Source organism: Rissa tridactyla, chromosome 8 (assembly GCF_028500815.1).
Source record: "Rissa tridactyla isolate bRisTri1 chromosome 8, bRisTri1.patW.cur.20221130, whole genome shotgun sequence".
Taxonomy (NCBI): domain Eukaryota; kingdom Metazoa; phylum Chordata; class Aves; order Charadriiformes; family Laridae; genus Rissa; species Rissa tridactyla.
Genome location: NC_071473.1, coordinates 37,902,449 through 37,915,567, shown reverse-complemented (window position 1 = coordinate 37,915,567; position 13,119 = coordinate 37,902,449). Strand labels below are relative to the sequence as shown.

Genomic DNA, 13,119 nt, shown 5'->3' with positions numbered 1-13,119 from the left:
TGCTGGAAACTTAGGTTTTACTTGAGAGAGGGACATGCATGAGATGTAGTAAAGCTATGTCTTCTAAAGGGACCTGATGTAGGCGCAGGGAGATAGTCCAACCTTTGCGGTCCCCTACTACTCCCTGACTCCTTCCAAGTGCTTTCTCGGCACTTTCTCGGTTAGGTTTCCTAACCATGCCCCTTTCTCGGCAACAGCAGAGGTAGTCAGGTAAGACTTCGATATACCCCTTTGTGATTCCTGTCCTGACACGTTAGTGCTATGTGGTATTGCAAAAGTAAATGAAATAAGAACTGACTAACTGATACTTAAAAGTTAGTCACCGGTGGTGAATCATTATCAAATGGGAACGCTTCTAGAAATCTGTTTTAGGGATTGAGGTGAGGCCAGATTCCATTGAACCTTTTCATCAATTACCTGGAGACAAGGACAGGATCTGTACTGATACAACTGGCAGGCCATATCATGCTAGGCAGCGTGGTCAGTGAGGACAGGGCAGCTTCTACAGAGTAATCTGGGTATCCTGATAAGCTATTTCAATCATGAGTGCATTTTAACGTAGTTGGATGCAAGATCATGGATCCTGCCGGTGTTGTACTTCAACGTAGTGATAGAATAGGAGCTTGGGGAGAAAACTACTTGGGGGTCCAGTGAGTAAACAACTGGACATGACTGCCCTCTTGCAGAGCAGCAGAGGTGTTTTAAGTTTGGGTGATAGGTAGGAGGGACAGTGGGCAAAAGAAGGTGAATTGTGTATGACTCTGGGATTGTGAGCAGCCTGTTGAAAACAGGAGTGAGTTCAGGAAACAGTCAGAGGAGGTATTTGAAGTCTGGGTGGTGTTCAAGTACCGCAAGAAGAGCCTGAAAAAGCTCATTCTTTTGCTGGATCTGTTGTTTCTTGGTAGATAAACAGGGTGACTTGATAATTAGCGAGGAGCACGCTGGAGGCTAAAAGGCTAACAGAAACAGGCGTAACAGAACTGATGGCTGGGACCTGCAATCAGGCAATTAGAAATCAGACACGCATTTGTAATGATGGGAGAGCATAAGTGCTGGAACAAATAAATGACAAAGGAAAGTGGTGGATTCCACCCAAAATGTTCCAGGAATGAAAGCTTTTCTAGAAGTGTTATGTTAGGCAAGCAAACGTTTGGCTTAGTGTTACATGTGTTCCTCTGGGCTAAATACAGGAATAATTGACTATAGTGGTCTGTGGTATACCTCTGGCTTCAGTAATACATAGATGGGAATATACAAACCTGCAAAACAAAATGTTGCTCCTACGCTGATTAATTGAGCACCAGCTGGCCCCTCTGATACAAAGTATATATATTTTATGTATGTATACATACATACATGTGAGGCATATACATGGATGGTGCCTCTTGGCCTGAGATATGTAGTTCCTCTGTTGCATATTTCGAGAGCAACAGAAGAAACTGGAGTCCACAAGTGGTTGCTAGGAGTTTCCTCATCATGCATATGGTTCCTCGTGGACTCAAACCGCAAAATATAGGCGCATTTCCACTCTGCTTATGCTAGGAAGTAATTCCTCTCTGCAGGGTGGATTAGCTTGTGCATGGCACTGTCTGAACTCTGCTCTCCTCTCTCTGGAACTGATCTTTCTCACATATAACCAGTTTTGGAATCTTTGTGCTGCTCTTCTCTTGCAAAGTAGTAGCTCAGATCTTTCTGTTCCTCTTCTTGAAGGTGCATCTGAAGAAGTGACAAAGAAAATTAGAATGGAATGGAGTAAGTGCAGCAGGAGGCTCACAAGCAATGACTTTATAAGCAACATCTTTGGGGTTTCTTTGGGTGTTCTTTTTTCTTTTTATAGTGCACAATTAATCTCTGGAACTTGCTGCTGCATGATACGGTTATGGGTAAGAATCAATAAGACTCTAGGAAAGATTAGGCACCTCAGGGGATGAAATTATTCCATTTCATATAAATCTATAAAATCTCTTGTTCTAGGGTTTAAAACGTTTTGTAACAATGGGGTCTAACGTGGTGGGCAGATTATAATTGTTTACTAGGAAACTTCTTTTGCTGTAACATCTGTTTCTAGCTACTTCAACAACAGGAACTAGTGATTCAGAGGTCTGTTTCTAAATTTAATATGAGAAGGAGCGTAGTGCTGGCTGAAGGAACACTGAGGGTGTGTGTACGAAGGGGAGGTGGTGATAAAGGGAGAACGCACCCTGCGTGCTAGAATGTGTCACTGTGCCTCTGACTGTGGGGCATACGTGCTGATATACAAACAGAATATACATGGATCAGAGTAACAAACTGGTTTTGAGCATTCAGCTTTTCAGTCATCATACTTGTACTGTGTCCCTCCATTGTATTTAAAGTAATTGATCCGCAGAGAAAATGCATGGTCTTTATTGGAGGATTGATGTCTTTAGAAGTGGAGGGAGGAATGGGAATGAAGCAAGGAGATTTAAGATGTGGAAGGAAGAAGCCCTAGCAGTGTTTTTTATCAAGAAAACATCTCCAATTTCCTTTATTAACTACCTCCTGACACTTGTTTTGGAGAAAGCTTCTCTGCTCTTTGATGGAGAGTTACAAATGTTTCCATCTTCATTACTTTTTTCTTTCTTTTTTTTTTTTTTTTTTTCCCTTTTCCCCCTCCCAAGGCTACATGCAGGCACACCCGTGCACACCCGCAACTTTATTTGTGTATGACAATTGCCTCTGGTAGATACTAACGGACAGAAATTCATTGGTGGGGCAGTATAGGTACAGGCATAATAACTGTGAGGGTCGTTTCACTGCTTCTTCCCTTTGGTGGTCTCCAAGCACGGGGAGTAGCTGCTCAGCCTTGTTGGCAGTGTCTACCTCAATATGCTCCTGAGATGTCACTTGAAGAGCAGAGAGCTCTTCTGTGTTTGTCACTGTTTGTGTCCACACAGAAACACATGTACTTGCTCAAAGAAAACTAGTCAGCTCCTGGACGTGTCTTGTGACACACGTCTTTGCACTGTCCAAGAGTCTCGGTGGCAAAGAATCTGCAGAATTGCAAAGAGGGGGAGGGAAGTCTCAAAACAAGAATGGTAATACAATAAAAGTTTTGAAGCTTGAGCAAATGCAAAAGATCAAGCATTTTAGCATCTCTGTCTTTGTAGGTGGGAATGGTTATTTTGTGGTCATGCCATTCGTGGCCCAAAGATGGGACTTCCTTTGAAGCTCTGTGCGAGGATAAAAATAACAGCTCAGTCCTACCTCCCTGGGCTGCCAGTCTAATTTAATATAGCACTAATCTGGCAAAGAGTCAGGTAAGGATACTGGACCTTTGAAGAGAAGAAAATACATTGTTAAATTCATAGGTGCTGTGAATTAGCTCTTAAGAGCTGCATCAAGAAGCGCGGTTCATAAGTGTGATATTTTATGGCTTTTGTATGAATGCCATATTTTTCCCTGCATGCAGTCATTCCAACACAAGTTAAATTCTTTGTTGTAGAAAAACCTAAATATTTTGGAATGCTGAGTCTGAAACACAGATGATATACTGCAGCAAAAGACTCCCGTGGGATTTTTTTATGAGATGGATTTTATTTGTTAAATGAGTTTTCAGTAGTTCTTCAGTACATGCTATTGTATTGTTTGCGTGATGTCTTGCAGTGTCACTGGTCTGATCTGGACTGTGATGACTGAATAAATTGCATCACTTGCTAACTGTGGAAAGATGGCTTGATCTGTAAGACGCATTTGTGTATATGTGCATTTTGTAATGCAATTGTAAATCATAAATTAAAGATGTTCAGTTAATGACAAATACGAGCTGTGTCCATAGCTCTTGGTGTTCTTGCCTGCCCACAGGAGTTCCAAGAGTCAAAGGGAATCACAGAGGAAACTGAAGCTGCTTTTGTACTTTGTTGGGGGGAGGAATGAAATAAGTTATGTAGTCTAAGACATCTTGAAGATGGAGACTTTTAAGTGGTCTTTGGGCTTCTACCAAGGAACATGCTGCTGGCATTTTGGTTTTGTGTATTAGAGGAAAGAAAACACTAGAAATCCCTTGGCTTTCATCTACAGAGAAATAACTGCACTTTGCTGCTATGTTTTGGCCGTATTGGTTTTTGGCATTGGTTGCGGTAATTCATAGTTTTATATCCTGTGGGTTTTCAGTGACTTAAATTACTAAGAAGAAATAGTTTGTCCTGTGGTGGTTTGTGAGATGGTGTTACAGCTGGCAGGGGGACCTTGTCTAAGAGTTGGAGGATCAGACCTGTGGTCTGTTGCGGCTTTGACAGTGACAGCTATAGGAGAGACTTATAGTGCAGAAGACTATAAGAGAAGACTTATAGTGCAGAAGACTATAGGAGCTGGCTGTGGTGACACAACCTGGTTGATTGTTCCTTGCTGACCTTTGCCTTGGACTATAACAGTATAGAGGTCCTAATTAAAAAGCTTAAATGCAAGTCTAACCTGGAAAGTTTGAATAATTTCATGTTAATCTGCTTATGCTTTTGCCTATTCCTAGTAAACTTCCATTTTGAGTCTGCTATAGTCAGGGGGTAGAAAGATCTTTATTCACATCTCTGTTCAAATTGCAGCTATTCACAAACAGCAACTCGGAAGCAAGAAACCATTTTATGTAACTGGATAATTTCAAGCGTGCCATCATCACACAACTTTTTTTTTTTTTTTCCTGTTAACTGAAAGCAGTAAAGATTCCCTAATAAATGAGTCACGATAGCATTATTGCTCTTATTTATATAAGAGATCTTGTAGTCTAAGCCTGTTGGCCTCTACCTCCATGAGTGTTTTAATTATTGATGGGGGGTTTGTTTTTGTTTTAAGGCTACCTTGTGATTACTGATTTTGTTTGTGTTTTAGAATCATAGAATTATTTAGGTTGGAAAAGACCTTTATGATCATCAAATCTTGTACAGATACAGCCAGTTGTATCTTCTCCCTTTAGGGCTGGAAGTAAAGCTTTATTACAACTTGCTTCTCTTAATTTGACAAAGCAAGTGTCAGTGAATGTGTCCAGTTTCAGCAAGTAAGTCTATGCAGAGCACTAAGAAGCATTATCCCCAGATTAACTGTATGTGGAAACCTCAGCTACACTCCCTGAGGAAGAGTTATGATAACTGGTGAGAAACAGTTTTATTTGTGAATTGTACACCCACATGGAAATAGCAAAATTTCTTGGCAATTTATATGCTTCAATGATATCTTTGTTAAATCACTTTTCAGAATAGAGTCACGTATTAAGGAATAATTCCAACATGCTGCTAATACTTGCAAACTTTTTTAGGATGTCTTTACTTTGTGACTTTTTCCATGGTGAAAGTGTTGCTAACGTAGAAGATAAAAGGAGATTTATTCCCCTTTCTAGCCCACGGCATAGACTTAAAGGTTCTTCCTTTTATAACTGGTCAAGCTCGAAACTTTGCCTTCCTCAAACACTGTGCCGTGTTATACAGTATGAAATCTGATGCAATTCAACTGAATTTTTGGATGGTAATCTTTTTGAGACAGGATTACACAATGCATAATGCAGTAAGGCTTTGATACAGAGTACGAAATTGAACCTTTTATGCAATATAAATATCAAGTGATAGCAGTGTCTAGCTCTTTGTCCAAAAATCACTTTTTTGGGGGGGTGGGGGGAGGGGGTTTGTTTGAGTTTGAAGGAACTGTGACCAAGACCCGGGAGCTGAGCGCTACATGAGGAGCATAGAGCAAACAGTGCGAGTATTGTGAAAGGTAGCAGCATCTGATGCATGGCATGATGAGACAGGGAGGATGCCCCTAATGACTCAGGAGCAGGAGAGCAGGATTGCCGTAATGGTCCGTCATATTAAGAATGTCTTAACCCAACAGCAGCACTGACACTCGTAACAGAGCAAGCAGCACAATAAGCCATTAGCCCCATTTTGGGACAAGGCTGCAACCTTCCATCAAGCCTGAAGAACGATGTCTGTCTGACTGCCAGCCAGCTGTTGTACTGGCTTTTCCCTTTCTTGGCTTCAAACCCAAAGTAACAGCCATATCATGCCTGCGTATGTGTGGCAAGCGAGGATCCACCTTCAATAGTTCTGCAAAGGCTCTGTGACCCAGGGCCTCTTCATTGTCCATGTGGATGTGGCTTACAGCTGTAGCACATCACCTGCCTTCTTCAAGTCACTGTTTCAGGTCTGTCTTGCAAGGTCAATTGGTGCTGTGCGTGGATGTCCCAAGCTTTGTGATGGGGGTAAAGAACGGTCCTTCACTTTGGCTTCATAAAGCAAGTCTGTTCCTGAGAAATTGAAACTAGCAAAGGCTTAAAGGAATAATTTAATTAAGTTTTATTAATCCAAAGTCGCTTGGTGGTTTTATATCTACGAGAAAGGGTTTTTATTGTTAGCCTTTGAGGAACTTGAAACAGAGATTGGAATTGCTGATTAGCCTAACAGGGAACAAAAACTATGATAGAGTCCTGGGCCTTGATAACATTTATCTTATTTTTAAAAGTGTACTTGAGGCATAATTTGGCACGCAAAATTCTTGGTCAAATACGGGCTGTTACAAAACTTTATAATAAATGAAATGGATGGTTTTGTTCATGTTTCGGTCTGGCCATGACAAATCCTGAACTCTTAACTGACGGTTTATGGGAATGTAGTCATATGTATATTATTGCTGTACACCCACATGCACAGGCAGTAGTCCAAGTGTGCAGATGAGATAACAGGAAAGTATAAATAAAGTGGTTGGCTAGTTGTCCTAACATTCTTGTATAGATCCTTGTTAAAATAGTACCAGTCAAACTTATGAATAGATCTGGTGTATCGAAGACAACTTGCATTCGGCTATGACGTTGTACAGGTCACTGTGTGGGCAATTTGTGGGCAATTTTTTTTTTTGTTTTGTGTTGAGTCAACAACTTGAAATGCAAACTGAGAACTCGAGTAATGCCTGATAGTTGCAGGTTGCCTCCAGGCTACCCTGTTTCAAGTGAGAGGTGTGATTGCAAGCCCATAGGGCTGTGCCACCTGATCTCTTAGGAGTCTGAGGAGGTCTCTGCATGCCTGTGGGAGAGGAACACTGTAGTTGTCCTGTCTCCCACCACCACCACTGCACTGGAACTGGTGTTTTCTGGCACTGTTACAAGATAAAAGCAACATTTACTCCATTGTTCCTGCCTGCTTCATATATGCAAGTAGGCAATGCCCTGCCCATCACCCATACCTTAGAAATACTTCTGGAAATGAAGTTTGGGGTTTTTTTTAAAAATAAATCTTGGCATGGTGGAAGGGCTAGAAGATGATTTAGAAGGGACGGACCCTTCTCCCAGGTCAGTATGATGCTAGTGTTGCATGCTGAACTTGCCTTGCTGGTTACCCATGCTCGCACAGAGCTTCCTGGGGACTTGACTGGGGCGTACTGGAGGATGTGAAAATTACCTGGTTTGGCTGTGTATTGAAGCAATAGCAACTACAAAACCTGACTGTTTTGTTTTTCTCCAGTTAGAGGGCATCTCTCCTTTTATTTCCATAGCAGCTGGGGAGCGGCTGTTGTGCTGCTTTAAGTGATGAGTAACTTGCCAAAACAAGTTCAAATGGCGAGCACCTGGGGTAAGGAGAAGTGATGCCTACAGAATAAGAAAAGCTGCCTCCGGACTGACTTCCCCATTTGGCCATCCAAGCAGATAGCACGTTGGCTGAAGAAGTCAGACAGACAGTGACATGGTACATGACTGCATGACTGTGAAGCTGTCTGCCAAAAACGTTATTGCGAGTGCATGGGGAAGGCTGTAGTAATCACAGCAGGGTGGGAAGTCCTGGAGCAGGAGTGACATCTGTCTGTAGATGAGAGTGAATAAAATGTCTCCTTTTTTCTACATTTTTATTTTGTTTGAGTTGAAGTGAAGTACATGCTTGGAAAGCTTCATTGTCTGTTTTAAACCAGATTTGACTGGAAAGGAAAGCTTCATTGTTTGTTTTACTGGAAAGGTAGGATTCAAGAGCTGTTATGTTCAGTGCCTTATTTTTGAGATAGCATCACCCTCAAACCAGTGGGAAGGAGTACGGCTAAGTATATAGGAATGCTGTAACTGTAAACGGATTTATCTGGACATAATGTTAAGTCTTTTCAAAGACAACAGTGCATTAAAATGTTAAGTTTGATTATACTTTTAATCATACTGCTATCCCATTTTTTCTGTCTTTTTCTGGAAGCCCGATGGTTTTTGTTTTCTTGCTTCGAATTTTATGGCCACAAACATGCTTATCATTGCCTAACAAATAATCACTTTTAGATTGTAAGCCTTCAGGGGCAAGGGTTGTCTGCTTGCTCCCTGCTGGAGAGCCCTCAGTGCAGAGGTTACAATTCCAGCTGGAGCATTTGGGTCAAATCATAATATAAATTTAGCAATAGTAAATATTTAAATTGGAGGCTGTATGGATCTGTTAGTGCTGTGAATGGCAGCAAGCAACACAATTGAGCCTTACTGAACCTTTGTGCAGAGCTGGAAGCTTGCTTGTTAGAGCAGGAATGCCGCTGTCTCAGGGAAGACAGCAAGTCTTTTGGAACGTTTCTTTCTATTCTTAAGGCAACGTTTTTGAATGGGGTTTTGAGAAAATAGAGCATAAAAAGGAAGGAGGTGATCTGAACTCATCAGCAAAACTTCAACAGCCACCAAAATATGTGTTGTAGTGTAATTCCTTTTAATGCTTAAGTACTGAGATTGAAGTACACACCCTGAACCAAACAATTATGGGACTAGGTGGACTAAGTAAATAGCTTACCTCTTACAGAAAGCAGCTTAAGTTTAGAAAAGGAAAAAGAAATATAGTAAACTTAAATCCCTTTGAGGGTAAATGCTTCAGCTGCAGGCATTTTTCCTGGCATGAAACCCCTGGAGATTCAGCTATTGGAAGCTTGGCAGGAATGCAGTAACATTAATAAGTCATCCTTCATCTGTTGATGAGTGTTTTATGTGAGAAATCATTGTTGTTACCCATCTGGCAGGACATCCGAAGCACAGAAGATCTCTTTGCTTGATAAAGAGCAGGTAGGGTTGGGAGCAGGTTGTCGCCCGTTGTCTACCCAGGGTGGGGGGAGACAGGATGGTGGGAGGGGTGTCAGAGGCTGCTTGGCAATTATCTGGAGTAGTTTCAGTGACACAGCTTTACAGCTAGTCCTCGGCTCGAGCGAGGAAGTCTCCCCTTCTCCCTGGGGAGAGAAGAAGCTGCGTGACATTTAAGTAGTAATGCAGTTTGACTATTATCCCATCAAGAGTTGGTGAGACTGTGTATTTGAAAACTGAGGGTGCAGCCTATTTAATGAGCTGTAAACTTGCTGCCTCTTTTTTTTTCTTTTTTTTCTTTTTTTTTTTTTTTTTAAATCAAGGCAGCTCTATGTTGTCATAGTGGGTAAAATGAACGCTGGACTTTTTCATATCCTGATTCTCAGCTGCACTCCTAGTGCCATGGAGAAGAGCTTGGCAGAAATAGAGGAACTCTGATATGCGAGTAGGAGGCTGGTGTTTACATGTAGCTTCTTGTGTCGCTGTGTGCTTTTTGATGGTTTTGTGTGTGTGTGTTTTAATTTGCTTTTGTTGTTGTAATTTTTTAATTTTTGTGACCTTTCCTGGATATCTCTTAGCTAATGGATGTCATGGAACTGTCACTGCAGGTACTTGAAATGCAGTAGTTCATATGTGTGCAAATCTTATCTACGAAACTTCTGTTTAATGTGTAACCCAGTGAGAGTCGCTGTGTTTGCTGTTCTGTCTGAAGAGATGAACCAGCTCAGGTAGGGAACAATGGAGCCTGTTCTTTAGTTAAAGGAACTTTTTGCCTGCTCTTGGCTCTAGATCTCCATGAGGATGCTGTAAATGTTTCAGTGCAAGGTCACTGGCATGTACATTAAAAATAAAAAGAAGGAAAGTATTCATTGAAAATAACTTAGTTACTCATAAACCTGTGTCCATTCTGATGGGAATACAGTTTAGAAATTAAGTAAACCTAGACTTTAGTATCATGAGTTAGGGTGGAAGGGTCATTTTGCCCTTAAGAGGTACTATTAAAACCTAAAGCAATGTGAACTTCAGCGACACATTTCTTTTTCTTTGGTAGTCACTCCTTCCTATTCTTTAGATATGTTTCGGGTGTGTAGGTAAATGTACTAATATGTCCTGTAATAAGATTTGTATCTTTACAGTCTGTGGCTTAAAATCACCCAACTAGCAGCTCTATGCCAAGTTCAATTTCTTACTGCTTTTGAAGTTGCCCCAGTTCCAAGTGAATCCAGAACAAGATGAGACAGAGACTGGGAGTGTGTGTGGCTGCGGATCAGAAAGGAGTGTTTTTTAAAGGAATTGCGTGAATCACTGAGTGCCGTCTCTATCTGAGATCAAGCTATTTCATATAACAAACTTTGTAGCCATGTGGTCTTATTTATGTAAAAGCAAATTTAAATAACATCTCAGGGTCTAAGCCATTTTTAACGGTTCTGGTTTTTAGATTCCCAAACTAAAAAGGAAATACAATTTTGTTATATTTTTTTTCCTTTTTCTCTTCCAATCCTTTTAATTACTTCTTTTAAAATTGTATCACTGGCATTTTGTGAGTGATAAAAAGCAGCCTCTAGGGACTGGAGTTACCAGATGTGTTTTTATTTTGGTGCAGCCTGCTTTTGCATCTTGATAAATTCCAAAAGTGCTCTGGCCAGTAGAAGCACCAGATGTTTGCTGTGTGTTCCTGTACTTCTGATAGCGGTCATGAAAACACTGCAGAAACATCACTGGCTAAAAGATAGGGGAACAGCAGATTTTGAAATGGCGAAGGGATTAAAAGTTTACCACTTACGCGCCAGCAGCTATTAGAGTTTATTGGATGGTGTAATTCTTAATTGCATTGTATGTCCATGCCAGCATAGGTAAATCAACTGCAGCAACTTTCAGTTGTGTCTGTACTTGAGTAAAAGCACTGAGTGTGAAACTGGGGGTCTTGCACACACAAGTTAGGCCGTCTTTTCAAGATCACTGGTTTAGGTATGTTTTAGGAATTCTGTGAAATGAGATACAAAATGTCCGCTCACTGTTTTTGCTCTAGTCTGGCCAGATAAAACAGAAAATGCGATTGGAAATTTGATTGATGAGCCTTAGCGTCACTCCTACAAGCACTGGTGATGTGCTGCCCCACATAAAAGATGGGTGAATTGGTATTGCATAAATGACAGCAGTTGTAGCAGCACTGTAGGGTTTGGAATGCGTGTACCCGCGTACACCGCGGCATGTTCTTTGCCTTCATCTGCAAGGTCCTTGTTACGCTGCTGTAGGATTTCTGTTCAGGCAGTCGTGCTACGCAAGATTCCTGTTCTTCCTGAGAGAGATTGCCGGTCAAATGCCTGTGCATTCACGGACTCTTACTTACAGATATGAAAAGCATAAGTTCAGTGTTTACTCCTGCTGGGGTCTAGCCTCATTAGTCATCTCTCTTGGTTTCTTGCATGTTGCCTTGCTGGGTGGTTTGTTTTATAACTGTAAAATCACGTGTGGCAAACTGACTTGAACTGTAACACATATATCTATAATACTGAGCTCTTTACCAGCTACAGAGCGCTATGCAGAGGGATGCTCAAGGACCACTCTCCTCTCCACTCTTGTTTCCTTCTCCCATCTCTCGCCCTTTATGGTCTCCAGGGCTATAAACCTACACAAAGTGAGGACAGAACACAGTGTTGCTGCACATTCAGCTTAGGATCTCTTTGAGCTTTTCAAGGTAAAAAACTGACAAGTTGTATTCTGAAAGATACCACGTGCCTGCACTGAGCCCTGAAGCCTGGGGACAGATGGGAACAAAAACTGAAGCTTGTGCTTTTGGTCAAAGCAGTCCTCTCCTAAGAGGGTGTCTCAGGAGTACTGCAGTAGGCTAAGTGGGAAGTTGTTCATTTTCTGTGCTCTGTGGACACAGAACTCACATGTGGCAAACACAGAGTTAACTGTGTTATTCATCTTTGGGTACTTTGAGAACCTAGTCCGAAATACAACTCTGGGCTCCTGTCATGAAAGTAATCCTTAAACAGACTTCTCCGGTCATTTACAGCAGGCAGGAATGAGATATGGTTCTAGAGTTTATTGTTAGGGAAATTATGGCCACTAATACTGCTTTTTAAATATCACATTGATTACAAAACCATCTGTGTAGGAGTGGTGTATAGCACTAGACCTTCAAAGAGCTGGTAAACAAGGAAGATTCAGTGTAAACACTTAAATAGCAGGATCCAAAAGTAGGTTAGAGTGTTATACAACCTGAAAAAGCCCAGCTTTGAAGGGCAGAATTTTTGAAGATTTAAATAAAGAAAAAAGTTTTTTATAGATTTAATTTTTATAAATGAGTACTAATTTGGCATTGGTTATATAAATCAAGAATCTTATTTCTGTCTTCAGCTTACTGAAGCCTAATATTTCTCTATGCAGTCTGAGAGAAATTAAATTTTGGTAATTTTTTTGTTTACTGAATTACTGTCAGTCAGGTCAATGTTGTTCATAAAGATGACAATTGCTTAGATGGGGAATTGATTTACAGTCTCTATCAGAGATTATATATTCCCTTTGAGGGAAAGTCCAAAAATAATAGCTGTGCAATTTGGGCAGTGGTATGGGGGAGTTGGGGAGATGGGTTAGTTGTGGTGGTGGGTTTTTTGTTGTTTTTTCTCCCTCAAATAATGAGTTTATGAGTGGCGCTACTTAATCCTTCTTAATCATGTAAGTATGTTATCAAATAACAGTATCATATTTTTCCATATATATTTATATAATGAGATTTAGTTATACTTAAAAGCTATTGTGGAACTCTTGTTCTTTAGTTGGAATGTTTTTCTCTACAGGAAATCTTCTTTCAGGTTTGTGTTTGTTGCTTTCTCCTTATTCAGTTATCATCCATTACACCCACAGAGCATCTTGTGGTACACCATCTCTAAAATACTACCTTCAGTGTGACATGCAATTAATTTTAAGAAAGTCAGGTCGTACAGATAAATATCCTATCCCATAGAAATTTGCTTAGCCTGAAATATCCAATAGGCCAAACCAATAACAGTTTGCTCAGTCAAGGGGTAGCCAAACAAAAATAAACTCACTCAGATCTTGCAGATTGATCTAAAACTGGTAGATCTGTT

The 13,119-nt window shown here is 40.8% G+C and overlaps 1 protein-coding gene across 9 annotated transcripts in view; it reads left to right on the top strand.

Moving 5' to 3' along the window:
* The window catches only part of LRRC8D (leucine rich repeat containing 8 VRAC subunit D), a 55,060-nt gene that overhangs the window by 30,186 nt on the left and 11,755 nt on the right, over nt 1-13,119 (top strand). The window contains exon 1 of one of the 9 annotated variants that reach the window (XM_054211837.1): nt 8,490-9,007. The exons of the other annotated variants lie outside the window; for them this stretch is intronic. The gene's annotated coding sequence lies outside the window, so the exon portion shown is untranslated. Of the gene's footprint in view, nt 1-8,489; nt 9,008-13,119 lie in introns of those variants that run through there. 9 annotated transcript variants of the gene reach the window in all.